The sequence below is a fragment of the Mustela putorius genome, unplaced genomic scaffold (genome assembly GCF_011764305.1).
Source record: "Mustela putorius furo isolate JIRA1106 unplaced genomic scaffold, ASM1176430v1.1 tig00003944_pilon_pilon_pilon, whole genome shotgun sequence".
NCBI classification, from domain to species: Eukaryota; Metazoa; Chordata; class Mammalia; order Carnivora; family Mustelidae; genus Mustela; species Mustela putorius.
In genome coordinates this window covers 2,716,356-2,734,936 of record NW_025422088.1, presented here as the reverse complement: position 1 = coordinate 2,734,936, position 18,581 = coordinate 2,716,356, and the positions used below count along the sequence as shown (strand labels likewise).

The 18,581-nt window shown below is 34.0% G+C and overlaps 1 protein-coding gene across 44 annotated transcripts in view; it reads right to left on the bottom strand.

Annotated features, from left to right (window-relative positions):
* The window catches only part of PTPRD (protein tyrosine phosphatase receptor type D), a 2,277,302-nt gene that overhangs the window by 977,949 nt on the left and 1,280,772 nt on the right, over positions 1-18,581 (bottom strand). The gene's annotated exons all lie outside the window — the stretch shown is intronic.

Here is an 18,581-nt window from a genome sequence, read left to right as displayed (position 1 = left end):
ATCTAGTTTGGAATTTCAAAGTTTAAAGTGAACTACAGAAAAGGTAAAAATGTAACAGTAAGTTTATTTTCTAAGTTTTTAGTAGAAGAATATGTATATTAAAAAAAGAGAAAAAAAACACACTCATACATCTTTTGTGACTTTGATAATCTCAAGAGAAATGTAAAGATATAACTTTTGTAACATCTTCATAAGAAAAATCCTAAGTCAGGATTTTGATATGTTTTCTAAATCTTCTTCCTATAGTTAGATTTACAAAAGTTTGGCTTTGGCACCTTTCTGAAAAGAATGTAAGGGTGTGATTATACAGACATGAAAATAACACATATTTTTCAAGAGCAGAACCCTTTGCCCACCTGTTTTGTTACTTAGGAAAAGATGTTACTCAGGCAACTCAATCGCTTCTACCTAGAAAGTGTCAGTTCAGAAGTATTCCTGGGGAATATGGCCTGAGTTGTTGCACATTGAATTTTGTGTCCAACCAGGCAATGATTGTGGATAGGTTGCCTAAATAGTTCTTCATTACAGTACCAATTTCTATGCCTTATCCAATCCCTACAGAATAAAGATAATTATTTCAGCTTGTATTAAGCAACCTGTACTATACACTGGCAGACAGAGAAAGGCTGTTAGTAAATGAGGATAATCATATTGTATACACTCACAGCATATTTGGTCCAGATAGAAATATGCCAACCTTTCAAAATAATATCTATGAAATAATATAGTAATATATAACAATTGCTTTATCTTAAATTTGCCTAGTAAAAATTAATTTATTATTTATTCAAATGCTATTATTAATTAATTAATTTTTTTTGAGAGGCCGAGAGAGAGAATCTTAAGCAGGCTCTATGCTCAGCATGGAGCCAGACATGGGGCTTGATCTCCCAAACCCTGAGATCATGACCTGAGCCAAAATCAAGAGTCGGATACTTAACTGATAAAACCACCCATTGCCCCTTATCTTTTATTTTTAAAAGTAAGCTCTCTATTAAAATGACTCTGAAATGTACACTTTAACAATTGTGTCATAAATTTTGATTAAGTTCCTTGATTATAAAACTTATCTTGGTTAAGCCGCTGCCTTCGGCTCAGGTCATGATCTCAGGGTCCTGGAATCGAGTCCCGCATCGGGCTCTCTGCTCAGCGGGGAGCCTGCTTCCTCCTCTCTCTCTCTCTCTGCCTACTTGTCATTTCTCTCTGTCAAATAAATAAATAAAATCTTTAAAAAAAAATAAAAAAAATTAAAAAAAAACTTATCTTGAAGATAGTTTGTTTTAGTGAAATATTTTTCAGTGATAGTTTCCCTTTATGAACTACTTTAGCTATTATTATATTGCTCATTGATATTTAGGTTACATTAAAATAGACAGACCTTTTTATTGGTGTCCTGAATGAACTAGTAATTATTTTTCATATAAAGATTTATTTATAAGTTATATTGTTACAGTTTTCTTTTCTAAACAAGATACACTGCAAAAAAAATCTATCAAAAGTAATGTAATAGGCAGCTCTGTGGGTCACTGGCAATTTTCCCTTATCTTTCTCCTAAAGAATTTGGAAATAAGGACAGAAAAACGTTTTCAAAGAATAAAGTATGGAATAAATAAATAAATAAATAAATAAATAAAGGATTGGGACAGAAAAATATGATACCATAACTGAGTTGTAAAATATGACATCACTCCCCAACCAAAGTAACTACAGAAACAATGTATCACTATCAAAATTTGGTCCCCAGTGATTGTGGAGGAAAGGGAAAAATCCCAGGCAGGTCTTGGCAGTGAATTTTCTTCTCCCAGTTATAGATTTTTCCCCCATATGTCCAGGGAAGTTTTCCTTATAATCTATTTCTCATTTCTCATACTCTTAAAGTAATAAAGTGTTGGTTTTATATAGTCTCTGAATTTGTTTAATATGAATCTACCCATAACTGATAGACTCCCTAACAAATGAAATGTCTGAACCTGTAAATTCAAGTGTCAGGACTTGTCCTGCAGTGATTTTACCCAAAAAAATAAAAAATAAAAGTAAATAATTTGAAAAATGCCACTCTCTGGAGAACTTTCTGCATGGCCAGTTGGCTTTCCTTAAGGACAAGCAACTTCCTGGATAATATCTCTTCTCATTGAAATTGTTCCATATAGGACATCCTTTGCCAAGTATATTATAAGCCTCTCCATCAAAGGTAGAAGCTGCCTCATCATTTGTGTGTCTGCTCTTAACAGGCGCTAAATAAATGGCTAAGCATTGTTATGATGTAATAAAATGCAGCCATAAGTAATTTTAAAGCTACAGGATTTTCTTTTCTTAATATATTCTTCTCTTTGCCAAAAAAACCAGATGCATTAAAAGCAAATAACTTTGATCAAAACAACATCCTATGTATTTGTTCAGAAGACTGTTTTGTTTCATGCACAAATTGCTCTATTCAACTGAAAAAGTGCATCAGAAAAATACTCTCATACAATAACAAAGAGTCATTACAGAAAAACTGCTAATTTCCTGTTTATTTAGTGTTCATCAAAGCCTCTGGAGTAATGCTCAGAACTAGTGTAATGAATTACTCTTATGTTAAATACCCTATTGCATTATATTGAGTACACATAGCATATAATCATAGTTGTCTTTTCTTTACTAAGAATTTCGTTCTTAAGAATATGTTGTCCCTTTGGTATTTTGTTCTAATTCAGAATGTAGCAAGACAAATATTTAAAATAGGTATAGGATAAGTATTTTTTAGACATTTCAATTTGCCTATTAATGCTCTGACACTAAATAAAACCATTTTAGGGTTTTAGGGGAAAAAAAGCTTCTTTTTGTCCCCTGTCAATTATTTTAATTTTGGAAAATATTCTTTTGGGGGAAGAAATTGGTAGAACATTAACAGAAAAATAAAATTATTCAAGGATTCTTAGCAAAATTGTTGGCATTAAATTGAATTTTCAAGCTTTTTAGCAATTCTTTCAAATTTTGGAAATCTAAAACTTCCTCATTATTTATTTGTATATTTATTTTCAAAACTTACTATTCAAGGGTATTTTGTCAAAGATACTAAACTAGCAAAATGACCCATTTCCTGTCACTTCAAGGATGAACCATGTTGACAAAGCTAAGGACAAAGGATCACCTCTTCTTTTGAGCTATAAATGGAAAATGCACTTTAATTCTGCCAATTTGCCAGTGGCATTGGGAGGTTCTTTCCCATAGGCATGAAAACAACAATCCATACCTGAAAATAAACTAAAAGGGCTTTTTGTGAATGGAATCAGCATATGGAGAACTGGATGATGTAACATTAGTGGTTGAATATGCAGGAACATACTGAAAGTTTATACATATTAAGGAGTCTTCATTTCATCATTTCTAATTGAACATTTTTTATACTAAAAAGAACAGTTTTCGTTTTTTAACATCTCCTTCAACAAAACAGGAAAAAGGAGTCAGTCTATGAATTGGCAGCAGGTTCTCCTTTGGCTTCAGAATGTTCACTGTACATAATACCAAACAAGAAAAAGGAAGTTATGGTTTCTGGCTTTGGGCAATAGCGAGAAGTACAGACACATGGATGTAATTTTCAGACATTCTTTAATTTTTTTCCATAATATATTTCAGTTTCATGATGACTTTACTTTTAGCCTAAAAGAAAGCCCTCCAAAAACAAAACAAAAAACGAAACAGAACAAAACTAAAGGAATCTCAAAATGTCTTATTTTTTATTATTTAATTAAATTCAATTAATTAATAATAATATTTTTAGTTTCAGAGGTAGAGTTCAGTGATTCATCAGTTGTATACAACACCCAGGGCTCATTACATCATGTGCCTTCCTTAATGCCTGTCACCCCGTGTCCCCACGCCCTCCCTTTCAGCAACCCTCACTTTGTTTCCTTTTATTAAGGGTCTCTTATGGTTTGTCTCCCTCTCTGGTTTTGTCTTATTTTTCACTCCCTTCTCTTATACTCCTCTGTTTTGCTTCTTAAATTCCACATATGAGTTAAATAATATAATAATATAATTATCATTATATTATTTATTAATATATTAATACATCATTATAATATATGATATAATATATAATGTATTATACTATATATAATATAGTATACTATATAAATATATTATTAATTATTATATAATATAATTTCTCTGATTGACTTACTTCGCTTAGTATAACACCCTCTCTTTCCAACCACATCATTGCAAATGGCAAAATTTCATTCTTTTTGATGGCTGAGTAATATTCCTGCATGTGTGTGTATGTGTGTGTGTGTGTGTGTGTGTGTATTGTGGACATTGCTGCTATAAACTTTGGGATGCAGGTGTCCCTTCAGATCATTGCATTTGTATCTTTGGGGTAAACATCTAGTAGTGCAATTACTGGGTTGTAGGGTAGCTCTATTTTTAACTTTTTAAGGAACCTCCATACTGTTTTTCAGAGTGGCTGTACCAGCTGACATTCCTACCAAAAGTGTGAGAGGGTTCTCCTTTGTCCACATCATTGCTAACACTGTTGTTTCCTAACTTGCTAATTTTGGCCATTATGGCTAATCTGAGGTGGTATTTCATTGTGGTTTTCATTTGTATTTCCCTGATGCTAAGGGATGTAGAACTTCTTTACATGTGTTTGTTGGCCTTTTTGGGTGCCTTCTTTGGGTGTTGAGTTTGGTAAGTTCTTCATAGATTTTGGGTACTAGCCCCTTATCTGATAAGATATTTGCAAATTTCTTCTCCCATTCTGCCATAGGTTGTCTTTTGGTTCTGTCAACTGTTTCCTTTTCAAAATGCTTTAGTTTAAAGAACTGTATTTTGGTTTTGAAATTATGACTTATAAAACATTAGGATTTTCATATCTACATACATAGCTTGTTTTATTGTTTTAGACTGATAACTTATTAGAAACAGGAGGCTGGCTTACTCATTAAAACACAATTTGACAGGCAAACAATTGGTCAAATTCCACTAGGCAAGAGATTGGTCAGAATTTCTTCCATATTATCTAATAATTCTGATCTTCCCAATTGCATTTCATGTTCTCTCTACTTCCTTCTGCTCCACTTGAAGTTCTTTTTGAACACATGCCTTCTCATTACTTAAGTAGGAGTTAATTTAAGGAATATCATTGTGTCCTATTTATCTCTATATCCAATAGTAAATGCCTGGTATAGTCCTGGCATAAAGTTGTTGTTTAATACGTTTTCTGAATAAATAAGTAAAAGGTATTTATCAAATATTCTAGTAATTTGGCTCAATTATTTATACCAACAGAATTAGCAGGAAGCACTTCACTTGATAATAGATTATTTAGTTAACTGAATGGTTGGTTACTCCAAATCTTAGGATCTCTGCTTGTCACCCAATTAATTAACTCAGAATGAAAAATGCTAACCATTTTGAGGTCACAGAAGAGAAGAATCTTCATGAAAGATGTATTACCAAATTGAAGGACAGTGGATATAATAATACTTGTTTTAGGTCAGTTTATATCAATATATAATCATAAATATAAGTTTAAAAATTGTTATCCTATTTTGGAAGCCCTCCATCATTCAGCAACTAACATACATAGAGTAAATTATATATAAATTTATTTTAAAATGGCAGTGACTGTGAGAAGTCATTCCAATAGAAAATCTCAGCAAGGAGAGAGAGATAAATGTCACTCTAGGAAGAAGTGAAAAGCAACAGATTTAATTTGAAATTTCAAAATCCACTGAAGACTATAAAGTGATACTGAATGAGGGATGTTCAATCAAGATGGAAGAAAATTAACAGTTAATAATCAATATTTGAATAAAAGCCTTCCATTCAAAGAGGAAAATAGATGTTACATCAGGGAGTCTATGATGCTACATGTAAATAAGAAAATGAATGAAAAATCAAGACCATAATATGAAGACACTGATTTATTTTCTCAGAATATTTATGATTGCTTCCAGATTGTCAAATTTATTGCCGTAGAGTTGCTCATAGTATGTTCTTATAATAGTTTGTATTTCTTTGGTGTTAGTTGTGATCTCTCCTCTTTCATTCATGATTTTATTTATTTGGGTCCTTTCTCTTTTCTTTTTGATAAGTCGAGCCAGGGGTTTATCAATTTTATTAATTCTTTCAAAGAACCAGCTCCTAGTTTCGTTGATTTGTTCTATTGTTTTTTTGGTTTCTATTTCATTGATTTCTGCTCTGATCTTTATGATTTCTCTTCTCCTGCTGGGCTTAGGGTTTCTTTCTTGTTCTTTCTCCAGCTCCTTTAGGTGTAGGGTTAGGTTGTGTACCTGAGACCTTTCTTGTTTCTTGAGAAAGGCTTGTACCGCTATATATTTTCCTCTCAGGACTGCCTTTGTTGTGTCCCACAGATTTTGAACCGTTGTATTTTCATTATCATTTGTTTCCATGATTTTTTTCAATTCTTCTTTAATTTCCCGGTTGACCCATTCATTCTTTAGAAGGATACTGTTTAGTCTCCATGTATTTGGGTTCTTTCCAAACTTCCTTTTGTGGTTGAGTTCTAGCTTTAGAGCATTGTGGTCTGAAAATATGCAGGGAATGATCCCAATCTTTTGATACCGGTTGAGTCCTGATTTAGGACCGAGGATGTGATCTATTCTGGAGAATGTTCCATGTGCACTAGAGAAGAATGTGTATTCTGTTGCTTTGGGATGAAATGTTCTGAATATATCTGTGATGTCCATCTGGTCCAGTGTGTCGTTTAAGGCCTTTATTTCCTTGCTGATCTTTTGCTTGGATGACCTGTCCATTTCAGTGAGGGGAGTGTTCAAGTCCCCTACTATTATTGTATTATTGTTGATGTGTTTCTTTGATTTTGTTATTAATTGGTTTATATAGTTGGCTGCTCCCACATTGGGGGCATAGATATTTAAAATTGTTAAATCTTCTTGTTGGACAGACCCTTTGAGTATGATATAGTGTCCTTCCTCATCTCTTATTATAGTCTTTGTCTTAAAATCTAATTGATCTGATATAAGGATTGCCACTCCTGCTTTCTTCTGATGTCCATTAGCATGGTAAATTCTTTTCCACCCCCTCACTTTAAATCTGGAGGTGTCTTCGGGCTTAAAATGTGTTTCTTGGAGGCAACATATAGATGGGTTTTGTTTTTTTATCCATTCTGATACCCTGTGTCTTTTGACAGGGGCATTTAGCCCATTCACATTCAGGGTAAGTATCAAGATCAAAAGCTTTTGCACAGCAAAGGAAACAGTTAACAAAATCAAAAGACAACTGACAGAATGGGAGAAGATATTTGCAAACGACATATCAGATAAAGGACTAGTGTCCAGAATCTATAAAGAACTTAGCAAACTCAACACCCAAAGAACAAATAACCCAATCAAGAAATGGGCAGAGGACATGAACAGACATTTCTGCAAAGAAGACATCCAGATGGCGAACAGACACATGAAAAAGTGCTCCATATCACTCGGCATCAGGGAAATACAAATCAAAACCACAATGAGATATCACCTCACACCAGTCAGAATGGCTAAAATCAACAAGTCAGGAAATGACAGATGCTGGCGAGGATGCGGAGAAAGGGGAACCCTCCTACACTGTTGGTGGGAATGCAAGCTGGTGCAGCCACTCTGGAAAACAGCATGGAGGTTCCTCAAAATGTTGAAAATAGAACTGCCCTATGACCCAGCAATTGCACTATTGGGTATTTACCCTAAAGATACAAATGTAGTGATCCAAAGGGGCACATGCACCCGAATGTTTATAGCAGCAATGTCCACAATAGCCAAACTATGGAAAGAACCTAGATGTCCATCAACAGATGAATGGATCAAGAAGATGTGGTATATATACACAATGGAATACTATGCAGCCATCAAAAGAAATGAAATCTTGCCATTTGCAACAACATGGATGGAACTAGAGCGTATCATGCTTAGCGAAATAAGTCAAGCAGAGAAAGACAACTATCATATGATCTCCCTGATATGAGGAAGTGGTGATGCAACATGGAGGCTTAAGTGGGTAGAAGAAGAATAAATGAAACAAGATGGGATTGGGAGGGAGACAAACCATAAGTGACTCTTAATCTCACAAAACAAACTGAGGGTTGCCGGGGGGAGGGGGTTTGGGAGAAGGGGTTGGGATTATGGACATTGGGGAGGGCATGTGATTTGGTGAGTGCTGTGAAGTGTGTAAACCTGGTGATTCACATACCTGTACCCTTGGGGATAAAAATATATGTTTTTAAAAAATAAAAAAATTAAAAAAAATAAAAATAAAATAAAAATAAAAAAATTAAAAAGAATATTTATGATTGCTATAGAGGCAGTTATATAATTTTGTGAATGTGTAAATATCTTTTTAAACTTCTTAATTATATTCATCATGCATGAATTATATTCATCATGCATCATGCAAGAAACAACTCAAATGTAGGAATGGCACAAGATGCTGAGGGTAGTAGTTAACCTGAAATACATTACTCAGTTTTACTCAGTTAATGGGATCTATCCTCATGTAACATGTTAATTATTGTTGGAGACTTGGTGGGTGTCTGATCATGCTGCGAGTGAATACATAACACAGAATTCGATATCTGAATTAAATAGTGTTGGTCTCAGCTGGAAAGCTGCTAGGCATATTGTGGGAAAACCATTATATTTCCTTACTAATAGGAATTAATACCAAGAGAATAAACACAAATCTATTGTAGACATTCAAAATAAAAAATGACATGTCAAAAATAAATAAATATCTCTTAGGCAAATAAATTATTTTTCTTGAATTAGTAGATTCCTGGATAAAAAAAATACAGCTCTTTTACCTGGCTACTCATGACTGTATACCACTAGTGAAAAAAATGGTGATATTATAGGAGCAAGTTCTCAAGCTTATTGCATTCAACTCTTCTAGCAATACATAGGCTTAAGTTTCATTCTGTTTCGTACAGAATGGGGCAGCATATGGCATATTCTTTTAAAAGATGTATGTAAACATGACTTTAAAGAAAACTAAAATTCTTTGTCCATTGTTTTTCAAATCAAGAAAGGGAAAATATAACTATAGTAAGTAAATATATCACAAAACATATGTTATAGACTGTGACTATTTAAGTAAATGATGGTGTTTTTAGACTTTCACCCTTACACCTGCTCCATCCAGCCTCCAGCTCTAGGTTCAGTTTGACCTAGGGCCCTGAGGTGGGTGGCACTTTAGCCAATTATCTCTAAAAAGAAGCCCCTTTTCAGAAATTGTCAACTCAGACCTCAGTACGTGCCTCCCCAAAAGGCTCAGGCATTTGCTTCTGTTCATCTCCTCTCCTGTGAACTCCAAATACAACCTCGTTCAGTGCTCATATTCTGAAATACCCACTAACAGACTGGTTTTCTGGCACTTGGTCTGCTGATGTCAGATGGACATCTGTTGGTTTCAGGGGTATGGTCTTCCACTTCCTGCTCTGCTGACCCACTTGAATTGTCTTAATGGTTTTGGACCCTGAGTTTTGTCATTGGATAATAGTGCTTGTATCCAACCTGAGTTTGGAGTGATCTTCTGATTTGGAAACTGACTTTTAGAATGATCACTACTTGTATCCTTCCTGGATTAATGGATACCTGCTTATATGTGGAAAAGAAAAATGGAAGAATTCTCAAGGAACCACTCCAAGATAAGGAAGAAAGGAAGAAAAGAAGGAAGGAGAGAGAGAGAGAAAGAGAAAGAAGAGGAAGGAAGGAAGGAAGATAGACCTTTCAGTGGTAGGAAGACAGGAATATCAAACACTATCTTGTAAATAATGAAAAGAATCAGAGATATCATGATCAAGTGTAGTCAAATAATACTATGCTGACTTTTAGAACTCATACATTTTATTGTATCATACTTCTAAGTAGTGTTAGCCTGGGTCTCAGTTTGTTTTATGCCATTTTATTTGAAACTTAGGGATGGGAAAGCTAGAGAAAATAAATTTGTTTAATTTATTTATTTTTCTTTTTAAGGATAATGATACATGGTTGAAAAGGAAAGCTACAAGAAAATGCAAAGAGGAGTAATGTCAGTAAATAAAATCTATCTGGGGGGAGGAGCGGAAGCATAGTTGGCTATGCTTTCTAATTTGGTCAAAGAAATGGATGAAACATGATTCACAATTTGTATATAAGAAGAAATAGGAGATTTGTTGCTTAAAGAAAAAGTACAACTTTGGGGGGAATATTGAGTCCTAGAGAAAGCACTTCCCAGGAATCTTGACAGAATATCTGTTATTTAACAAATTTTGGTTATGTGAGTATCTATTAACACAGAACTTACAAATTGCAAGTCTCTGACTTTTTTTCCAACAATTTTCTAATCTATACAACCTAATAATACAACTATCTCCAAATTATCAGAGTATTTTTCCAGAGTCAATAAAATCAGCTAAAACATTATATCAAACAAGCAATGTTATGAAAAAGTCCATTGGAAAATCATGAACAGAAAAATCTTTTCTGTTTTTCCCCCTTTGAGGATTGCAGGCCTACTCCTACAGTGAAATGAAGTGAAACAAATATACTCCCTTTAAAAATAGAGACGAAATGAAAGGGGAAAGGATGCTCCTCTTTTCTCCAAATTTCCAGCTCATGATCATTTCCTGTGTGAAGTTATTTATGGCCCAGTACCAATGAGAAGAGATGGGTTATCTTAAATCCTTGGGAGAGCATCCCAACTTTCCCTTAAAAATTAAACTCCTTTCTTTTCTTCCTAATTGAGCTTGTATACATCAATGGAATGCATTTTAAGATGCTATAAATATCTTCTAGATAACAAAGTACGTTGAAATTGCCCATCTCTCAATTGAGCAAGTGCATTAATTCTATTAAGAATATTTTATTACAGTGGCAACAGATCTGAACAGCTTATATGAAGAAAGTTACTTTAATGAAAAAATATGTATATATGTCACATTGTGATGCTTGTATTCAGTCTGTATTCATGCCTAAAATTCATAAATTTAGAGAGCAGATATCTGGAAGGTTTCTATACCATGTTTTTGAATCCAGAAAATGAGCATAACTTTTAAAAAATTAAAAAGTTAAATAATAGTTTATGTAAAAGTTATAACCCAAGACACAGCCAGCCAATGACCACAGTATATCTAATACTGTTTATTCTGATAAAGTTTCACATCTTATTCAAGAAGCCAAGTGTTATTTAACAACAACAAAAAATACATATTTGCAATTTATCATAATTGGGGAAAAACATGATATGTGCATATGATTATTATTTATAGAGGACAATGAATGTATATTGTTAATTCTATCAATGAAAAAAAATCTTGGTAAGAATTAGCTAGAATCAGAGGATATTCTGAAATAGGGACTTTATTAATATTAGTAGTACTTGGGATACTGTTTGTGAATATTTGATAAGGGACAAAATTACAACCTAGTATTCATGTATTTGGAGTTGGGACATTGAACAACCGTACACTAGGAATCACAATCGACTTCTAGACAGGAAAATGAATCATCAAGCAAGTCTCTTGAGACTTTTTAACTCTCAAAATGGAATTTTACAAAAGCTAATTTCTAGTGGGCTGTCATACAGATTCTTTTCCTTCCTGATAGTAGCTTGCATTTAGAGATATACTCTTCTTGTCAGCACTTAATATGGAACTCAGTTAATTTAGCAATGATATATTATCTAATCCATGAAGTACCTCCCTAAGCCCAGCTCCCTCCTCTGCAAGCATCCTCAGGTGATTACTGTACTAAGTCTTTGTTAAGCTAAGCTGTGTGAGTCTTGGACAGCAAAAGCATAAAGGCAAAGGTTCAAGTCTGAGCTGTGGCTCAGAAGTCAGGCACTAGACTTAAATATTAGGCTGTAATTTTGACTTCTATATTTCCTCATAAAATAGATTTTTGGTTAATAATTTCATTATATAAATACTTTAAAGAACTGTTTCTTAGAGCTGCTCTATTACGAATTTGTACAATTGTTAATAATCTCCAGGGCCATCCCCCCTGGCTGAATTAGTACTGTGGCCAAAATAATCATGGATTCCAAGGCACATTATCTAGATGCAAATCTCTAGACTAACACCTTCCTATTTTATGATCTTAAGTTATTTTAACTCTCACTTCCACAATTTTCTCCTCTATAAAATGGGCACAATGATAATATCAACCTCAGAAGCTTATTTGAAGGATCATAGAAATTAATAAAGTACCTGGTTCATAACATTATATAAATATTTCTACTCTTTCTCTACCAGTGACTTTTTAATAAGATTTATTTATTTATTTATTTACTTATCAGGGAGAGAGAGAGCACAGAAGCAGAGGGAGTGGCAGAGAGGGAGAAGCAGGCTCCCTGCTGAGCAAGAGCCCGATGAGGGTCTCAATCCCAGGACCCTGAGATTGTAACCTGAGCTGAAGGCAGAAGCTTAACTGACTCAGCCATCCAGGTGTCCCTAACCAGTGGTTTTATAATATTTCAATGTAATTCTTTATACATGAACCCATCCATTATATTAGCAGTGAATGACACTCGCCTGAAGTAAAATTTCAGGTGAAAATCCAATATACAAAAGAAGTTATACTCTTGAAGATCTTAGAATAGGGGCTATGTTTTGAAAGCTCCCGCATGTATTGCCATGGAATCTTCTGGCTCCCCACAGCAGAGGTGGAAAATAAATTCTTTTAAAAAAGGGTAATGAAATGTCAAATATATTTCCTCAGCTATCACCTCCTAAGGTGGCTAAAGGAGTCTAATCTTCTACTAACATGGAGATTATACATTTGGCATTTTAGAAAAATGAAGTGTAGTTGACACACAGTGTGAGTTTCAGGCGTTTGGCATAGTGATTCAACAAGTCTACACATTATGCCGTGCTTACCACAAATGCAGCTATCTATAGATGGCATTTTTAATGAAAGAAAGATATCTTCCAAATATTCAAGAGAGGATATTACACAGCAGATATGAGCTTACAATATAATAACAATATTGGGAGAGGCAATCACAGGACTCCCATTTTAAATTTGATCTTGAGAAGTAATTTAAAGAAAAGCAACCAAAATTGATGAGAGGCATGTCTAAAAACTATGTAAAATTATTTCCATAATAATCATAAAAAATTACTAACACCATTAAACAAATCTATAATATAATTATAGGTATAAATTAATTAATGATGCTTATTTCTAAAATTTGAAAAGATGGAAGACTTCTTTAAAGTTACTTAGAAATACCTAGCCCTGGAGTGCCTGGAAGTTCAGTTGGTTAAGCATCCAACTCTTGATTTTGACTCAGGTCCTGATCTCAGAGTCATGGAATTGTACACTGCATGGGGCTCTGCACTCAGCATGGAGTCTTCTTGTCCTCTCCCTCTGCTCTGCCACTGTCCACCCCCAGCTCACACTCTCTCTATCTCTAAAATAAACAAATAAAATCTTAAAAAAAAAAAAAGGGATGCACCATATCAGCATGTAACTATTGGGTTTTTCTTACGCATACATGTATATATATAAAGAACTCTGTGTTCTTTAGCTATGTCTTATGTTCTCTATTTATAATATTTTATTTAATGTATTTCAATCTTTAATCTTAACATAGCTCCCCTAATGAAAGCATACAAAATACAGTTATGGTTTTATTTTACATGTGAACTGTTTTTGTGTATAATATTTATGGGTCTCTCTAGAAACATCAGGCTTCATATACTTCAGAGAAGTTTATTCTTTTCTTCACATATATGTAGATATCTATATATTGATATATCTATATTTATATCTATATCTATCTATATATATGTGCAAATATATATACACACATGTGCATACACACACACACACACACACACACACGCGCGCTTATCCTAAATAACATTCTTATAACACCATCTTCAAAATGAAGAATAACAATTTCTGTTCATGTCAACATTATATTAAAATATGTTTTTGTTTTCTCTTTTATCCCTCAGGGTAAAATAATTTACCTAGTGGCCCATACTATTCACAGTTGATACAGATGTTGTGTTTCCATTAAGCCTGTTTCAGGCATAAATTTTCATTTTTCTTTAGTTGTTACAGAGAATGGCTAGGGAACGAAAGGCAAGGCAATATCTATGGAGTTACTTTATATCACCAGAAAAATGTAACTAGGAGTTAAATGTATAGCATCAGGTATGGGGAAGAGGGTGAGAATTTGATTCATGGTACACCTAAATTCCATGAATAACTAGTAGGTTACAATATTGTTCTTTTGAATTTCAACACAGGGAAAGTATAAGTAGTGTTTGTTGAAATGCACTTATACTGTTCTCACTCTGTGAAGGCAAAATCATCATTACCTTAGATCACAACTCATTAGCATTATTGCTAAAAGCTCTCTAGGTTACCACTTATGTGCTTTTCAGACACATCGTAAGGAGATCAGTAACCATTGTTGCCTATAAAGTGGCAAAAAAATTCAATAATGCATCATAAAATTTTATACTTCTGTTTCAGCATGCATATTCAAATCTACTTTGTTTAAAAAAGCATAAACCATGTCTGTACAATCAAGCAGGAGAATTGATTGAATATGTTGTTAATGCAGTCTTTCAATGTCCCCTACCAAACGAACAGCATATTTGAATTTGATTTGGTATCTGTTGAAAGGAAACCACAATATTACCTGTTATATAGGTGAGAACAAATCAGGTATTCTGTTTCTCTCTTTGAATGATCTCAATTTACTTAAAAAATCATTTGGTAAGATAGCTATAATGTCTCTTGCACTTAAAGTTGTGACTAGAAAATAGTTTCCTACTTTAAAAATAAATGTCTTGGCTTCAATCCAACATTTATTTTCAATAAATGCCTAAGCATTTATCTTGCAGCAGGAGACCATTATCCAGTCACAACGTTCAATTCCTTTGACATTATCTCTTAAGTAAAACAGTAGCGTTAAGAATAAAGGACTTGCCAATTGAAAAAGTGCATTAGTATGCTGGGTGAGTGAACAATGCTGTGGGTGAAAATCACCTCTCCCCCCACCAACATTTGAAGTGGAAGAAGCACATGTTTTCTTCACTTCAGTCAAATACACTGTATATTGGGACTTGTGGTAAAGAACTTTACCAAGAAGCCAGAAAGTGAATATTCTAGCATATTCTAGATAAAATAACATCTCTCATGTAATTTAATTTCCTATGTCATTTGGTGTGTTCCATAGCCTCTCTTCAATGTTTGTGTGTAATAGAGGTTCACATAATTTGTATTAGCTCTGAGAGATCCTCACTTACCCTAATTAAGGTGCACTTGTTGTGAAAAACTCTCTGTAATATGACAACCTGTGTTCTGGTTCTCTTTTTCCAATAATCATTGGAGATTTGGGTTTCCTTGAATTTTAATAAATTCAGATGACTAAACCTATTTTGACAGGAAATGGTTTCTGAAGTAATAGGTGTCTGAGTATTTTGTAGCCAATAGTGATAGTTATAGTGGAAGAGGAAGTAAAGACATCAGAGAGAACCTTGAGAAAAAGGGATCCATTATGCAAAAATGACACCTCAGTAGGAATGGAAATACATTAAAGAAAAAAAATACAGATCTGATTATATCACCCCTCTCCTTCAATATTTTATTTACTGAACTCCCTGTCTTCTGCTAAAAACCCTCAGAAGTCCTCAATATAGAATGGTAAGGTGCTTCTTAACATTGATTAACAAGAATTGTCAATGGCTAGCTTAAATCTACCATTATACTGATTCTTTGGCAAAGCATTATCAGACTATTAGCCAGCTCATTCTTATTACCCATCCTAGAAATGGATCAAATACTGACATTTTCTCTATCTAATATAGGGAACATTGCAAACAAACTTTAAGACAAGTCCCCTTGCCTCCCAGCTGGACCAGTGTTACTGTTAGAATAGCAGAGAAGTATCAACTAACTTGTTTATATTTATAACTTTGGAATCCCATGCAAAGCATAGTATATTTGACTTTCTGTGGGGTGAACCCTGAAATTGGATTCTTTTTTTTTTTTTTCATTTCCATAATTGATTTTTTTTTCATACTAAAGTTTGAGAATCTTTGCTTCATGGCTCTGTTCAAATTCTTTTTCTTTCATGGAACCTATACACATCACCTCCAGTGGTAATGATCTTTCTTTTCCCTGATTTCTAGATCAATTTGTTTATATTGTTAAAGTGGCACCTATCACATAGCTCCCTGTGCTACAGTTACTTGCAAATATGTTTCATCACCTATGGGAATGAGATCTGCATCTTTCAGATATTATCCTTTCTGCAGTACTTAGCCATGAGCCTAGCATATTGTAGAAAGACCTTCCATGACCATAGAAAAATGAAAAGGCCATGCTCTCTGCATTCGACATTCAAATGAAGAGATATCCTGAGGTCTAGGCTACAGAGCATGTCTAAGTGTCACCTTGGTCCTTGCAACTCATTTTTCAGAAGGCTCTTTTCAGCCATACAAATGCATAAGAGAGTGGAGATTAAAAGGGGTCCAGGAACAGAATGGTTAGAAATCCTGTGTTGGAAACCCACTTTCATCTTGAAGCTGCCACTGTTACAGGACAGGTCATCATAGAAGGCACTTCTAAAATTTACTGGGAAGAAAAGCAAAACTGTGTGTTGTCAGATGCTATCCAGGACCCTTGATTCCGCAGATCAAAGATGTGAGTTAGCACACCAAGTTTGTCCAAGTAAGATGACCAATATTTTATATTTTAAAAGTCTCAGTGATAGAATATGAAGAAATATTCTGATGAAACTTTCATAACTATCATTATAAATGAGGAAATACCCTTTTCCAACACAGAGACTTACATTGAAATATAAAAATTAGGCCATATGAAACTTGTTAGGTATCACTGTAAAAATGCTTCCATGGATAATGTCCACCATAAGGGTTTCTTATGAGAACACTCGGCAAACACTTTTTTTGGTCTTAGCATCATGAAATTAACAAGAAGTTAATTTTTTTCATATGGAAAGAGTAAATCTTGGATGGAAGTCTGAGGTGTTCTGATCTTTCTTTGGATAATTAGAAAACTCAGAACTAAATGACTGCTTAATTCCTAAAAGTATAGAGGTAAGTGATATGAATTTATGAATACTAATTTTATTTCGGACTTTAGTTTTGTACTGTTACCCCTTATGCCGACTTTCTCAATAGTTTGATGCATCCTTTTGTATTGTATGAACAATTTAGTAAGATTCTCCAAAACTTTTGTGTAATTACCTGGGATTCAAATAAACAACATAATCCGACATGATTTGCTTCCCTTTTTGTGTCAATAATAGTCTATTTCTTCTGACTGCTAAAGTGTCATGGTCTCATTCTTGTATTTTAATTCCAATATAAACTGGCCATGAATATCTCTGGGCATGTATATCTCTGGTGATATTATATTATCTATAGTGCATTTGTCTCAGAGAGTGACCAGAAAGGAATCTGCACTATGCTTTACTCTGATTATTACTCTTTCATTTTGAATGCAAAATTAAAAAATCAGATTTGAAAAGAAACTTTAAATAAAACAGTATAGTATCATCTAAATTGAGCAAAAATTATCATCTTAAACAATAATAAATGTCATATAAAAGTAGCAAAAGGAAAATATCCTTCAAATGACCAATTTAAATCTTTAAAGATCCTCTTTTTGTGAATGTCCAGCTGTCATAAAAAATGAACTCTGATGATCTTTCAATTTGAGTGCTTTGGAAAAAAAAATTAAGATTGCAAGTCATTTCTGTAAAGCTCACAGGACAGCTGGTACTCTAAAGTCAATTCTCAATTACCTTTGGCATGAGTGATAGGATTACATGGACATTTGTTGACAATTTTCAGACATCCCTCAGCTATTTCTCTCTATATCTCCTATCACCAAGCTTTTCTTAGGAAGGCTGCTAACAAGAAGAGAAATGTACAGATTTGAGTTGTACCTCATTTCACTTCTGCAAGCTTACAGAGGAAACTGAAATTTCTAAAGGTACCTTGTTAAAAACAGAACATGAAGAGAGGAAACAAAGGTAAACCAACACAGAAAAACTGGCACCTGAAATTCTGAGTGTAGTCTGTATTAGGACAGGCACTAGAAATATTCAGATTGATTAATAAACATATAATGAGTTTGCTAGATAGGAAAGGAGGGGAAGGAGGCAGTGCTTGGGAAAGAGAACAATAACTATGCTTCCTATGTGTTCTAGTGCTTCAAATTACAAAGGGCACACTATGAGAACCTACTCTGATGTGTTTGGGTGATACTCATTAGATAGGTGTTATTAATCTGGGAGGCAAAATTTAAAACCTAGTAACAGTAGCATAAAAAGTATTACTGGGACACTGAGGAGGGAATGTGCTATGGTGAGTGCTGTGAAGTGTGTAAACCTGGCGATTCACAGACCTGTACCCCTGGGGCTAATAACACATTATGTGTATAAAAAAATATATTACTGGGTCAGGAGAACAAACCAAGCAACCTTGGAAGACACGTGTTAGCCGGAGAATAAAGAGCACTGATAAGCTTGTAATATGTTTTCTTTTCAATTCAAACAAGACATGTGGGCTGCTAACATCTGAAAAATGCATTCTAATGCATGTATGGAAA